Consider the following 4,073-nt stretch of genomic DNA (forward strand, 5'->3'; position numbering starts at 1 on the left):
CATTGTTTACGTAAACATACATGGCCCATGTTTATACTCAATGAACCCGCCGCTATCATTGTTTACGTAAACATACATGGCCCATGTTAATTTATACTCAATGAGCCCGCCGCTATCAATGTTTATGTAAACATACATGGCCATGTTTATATAAACATCTCGGCGGTTACCGCCTGTGACGTCATCCCCCCGCGCAAATTCCTCCCCGCCCCGCTCTCCCCTCGGAGCTCCTGGGTTAGAACCGGCCTATCTTTCCTACTGATAGAACGTCTATCTTGCAAATTACAGTTTTATTTCAGATATGTAGATGATATCTTGTTAGCAGCACCAAAGAATAAACTTAATTTAATATTTTCAACTCTTGCACACTTTCAACTCTTTACATGAAAGATTACAATTCACAATAGAGACAGAAGATAACGATTGTATTAGTTTTTTAAATGTCAAACTGATTAGGGAGAGTGGCAAGATCATTTTTGACATATTCCAAAAACCGACATCCTCAGGAAGGTATTTAAATTTCAACTCAAATCATCCTACTACACATAAAAAAGGCATTATTTTAGGGATGGTTGACAAGATAATTTCGTTATCACATCCGAAATTTCATCAGAAAAATTTTATTTACATGACAGAGATCCTTCTTGAAAATGGATATCCATTAAAATTTATTTTTAATACGATCAGAGATAGATTAAAATATCTGTTTTATAAACCAAAGAATAACGTTATAAATGACATTCCTAATAAGAAAAAACGGTTTGTAGTTCCGTATATTAATTCATTGTCAGAAAAATTATCTCTAATGTCCAAGAATATTAACAGTCAGATTGCGTACTCGATTCCTAATACACTGAAGAATTTTATCAGAACGGGCAAAGATACTCTCAATAAAATGTCTGCCTGTGATGTTGTGTATAAGATCAATTGCATAAATTGTGACGCGAGTTACGTTGGCCAAACTAAACGTCAATTAAAAACTCGTGTACACGAACATAGATTGGACATTAATAAAAGAAGGGCTCGCCCTCAGTAATCACAGAACATCGTTTGTCTGAGTTCGACTGGGATAATGTACAGATCCTAGATAAAGAATCTTCTTTTAAAAAGAGAAATATATCTGAAATGCTTCATATAAAGAAACAATTTAGTGGGTTAAACAAACGAAGTGACACTGTATTATTTTCGGACTCTTATCTACCAATTTTAGACCACCTTTCTCTGATATAGCTACCCTCCATCTTCACACATCCCCACTTCTTCTCCCTCCTCTACTGTCCGGTCTCACAAAGAGTGTTCGTTACACCACTGCCATTTAAAAAATTGACAGTGTCTAGAATACTGGGATCGCACGGTGGAAGAAAAATTCCGTCAAACTCAATAGTTAGAGACAGAGGAATGGTTCCGTCAATCTTGATATGTAAGGACATGCAAAATTCTTTATCTTAATTTAACGATTTTATATGTACGACTTAAACAATGTTTAGCATTTAATTTATATAAAAAATTTTTTAAAAAAGAATTTCCGACTTACCGTTTTGGTATATTAACTTTTTGACTTGATTCATCATATTTGTTCTTTGTTATTAAGTTCTTTTTACAAGATTTATTCTGGAATTTATAACTATTTATTCGGTGTTGTTTTATTCGGAAGATTGACGGATCCTAATTTAAATCTAATTTTTCCTCTGATCTCTTGTTTCCTAGAGACCACCATGTCAAAAATTTCTTTTCAAACACATGCGTTAAAATCATGGGTTACCTCACATATTTGTAAGAGGACATTATAAAAATAATGAAATGACTAAACCAGGATCCTCCACGTCTATACCATCTTGATTGTGTCCGTGTGCGAATATTATTTATAATAAGATACGAATAAGATGTAAGTTATGTTTTTTATATAATGCGTTACCGCCTATCTCTCTGAAGATGACCACATATTTAGGGTCGAAACGTCGAGGTTTTTTGATATTGTTTTTTGTATTGTATTTTGTCGATCTATTCTTAATTTGGTTATGTTAAAATTATAATCACTTAAGCAAATTTCATCCTGCGTTTGGCTCTTTAACGCTTCTTCCTGATATTCGAATTGTTTATTCGTAAGAGCCTTATCTGTACATTTTTAAGTATTAAAATAGGTAGTAAACATTTTACGCTTGAGTCTTTTATATACAAACATACTCTAAAAAATGTATTAAATCATGATGCTATTTCAACCATATTTAAAGAGTATCAGCAGCAATCAGTTCAATTAAAGATAAATTTTTTAATTTAGTTTGATGGGTTTGATGGTAGAAGATGGGTCAACAAACGGTCAGAATCTTAGTGTTTCATATTTTCCGTGTGATTTTATATACACTTCCTAGTTTCTTTTTTGTAGAGATGAATTATTTACAATATTTTGGTGAGATGAGATAGAGGATCTTATTATAAGAGATGATGTTTAGCATTAATATTACTGAATTAATTATTAATTTAATATTGTTATAATTTTGGTTAATATTGTGACTATTCTGATTTAACATACTATTTTTATTTAAATTATTAATAATTTTATAATTACTTAAATAATTGTGTTTTAAAACCAGCAATAACAACACGCAATTTGAAGAACTATATAGGAAATGTATACAAAATCACACAGCTATTATATATACGTGTGCGTGTGCGTGTGTATAATACAGTTTATTTACAAAAGAATAATATATTTATATTATAAAAAAAGGAAAACTTGCCTAATATTTTGAACATGGAAATTGATACGCAAGTTAATAATGAAAATTATTTTGATATTGAAATGGTATAATAAAGTTATTAATTGAAAATTATGAATTAAAAATTATAATATGAAAATTATATGAAAAACTTTATCTACATTTTTTTTAGGTAAGTAAACATTCAAATATTTCAAGAAAAGCTATTGGTGTGCAAACTTTAAAACGGAGCTGTGATAAAACATGCAAAGAATATGTACACGTACAATTTTAAAAAACGCTTGAAAACACATGCATGATAATAAAATTAAATACTTGGAGGATCGTTTGAAAGAAGCTGAAGAAAAAGGTGATGGTATGAAAATTATAAAAGATGCTCTTAACAAGTATGTCTCTCAGGAAAAAAGGGAATTATTTTGGAATGAGCTTTGGAATAATGCTTCTACTAAGAAAACTTACTCTGAAAATATTAAAGAATTTGCTATGACTATGTATTATTATAATCCAAAAGCATATGATTTTTTAAGAGAAAAGCTTACTTTACCGCATAGCGCTACTTTATGTCAATGGCTAAATGTAATTGTAATCCAGGATTTCTTCAAGAATCTTTTATATATTTAGAAAATATAATGCAATTAAAGAAAAAATTATTTACGAAATGTCTCATTAGTAATTCGATGGCTATACGTTCACAAATAATTTTTGATGAAAGTTCTGATAAATATTGTGGAACAGTTGATTATAGTGGCATAATTGAAGGTGATACTGAAAAATTTGCTAGAGAAGCTTTATCTTTTCAAATCGTATCTTACAGTCAAAAATTTAAACTGATAATTGCGTACTTTTTAATTAACGGAATATCTGTGGAAATACAAAGCCATCTTTTAAAAGAAGTAATAAAAAAACTTTATACTATTATAAAAACATTTTTAGAAAATGATTATCCTCTCAAGTTTATCATGAATGCAATTAACATCAGATTAAAAATGCTATTAAATAATGGTGATAAAAATCAAGCTAACAATGTAATTACAACGAATAATAATAATACAACGGCAGATATAGAAAATAAAAAAATTAAATGGTTCACAGTTCCTTTCGTTAAAAAAATCTCGGATAAATTTAACAACATCTCGGGGAAATTTGAGGCAAAACCAGCCTTTTATAGCATTAACAAACTTGAGAGGATTATCAAAGGACACAAAGAAAAGATCCCAGAGGAAAAGAAACAGAATACAGTTTACAAAATCAATTGTAAGGACTGCATTGCATCCTATGTGGGCCAAACGAAGAGACAATTAAAAAAGAGAATTGCCGAACATAAAAATCACATCAATCGAGATCGGAAGAGCACAC

The sequence above is a fragment of the Wasmannia auropunctata genome, unplaced genomic scaffold (assembly GCF_000956235.1).
Source record: "Wasmannia auropunctata unplaced genomic scaffold, wasmannia.A_1.0 LD336103.1, whole genome shotgun sequence".
Taxonomy (NCBI): domain Eukaryota; kingdom Metazoa; phylum Arthropoda; class Insecta; order Hymenoptera; family Formicidae; genus Wasmannia; species Wasmannia auropunctata.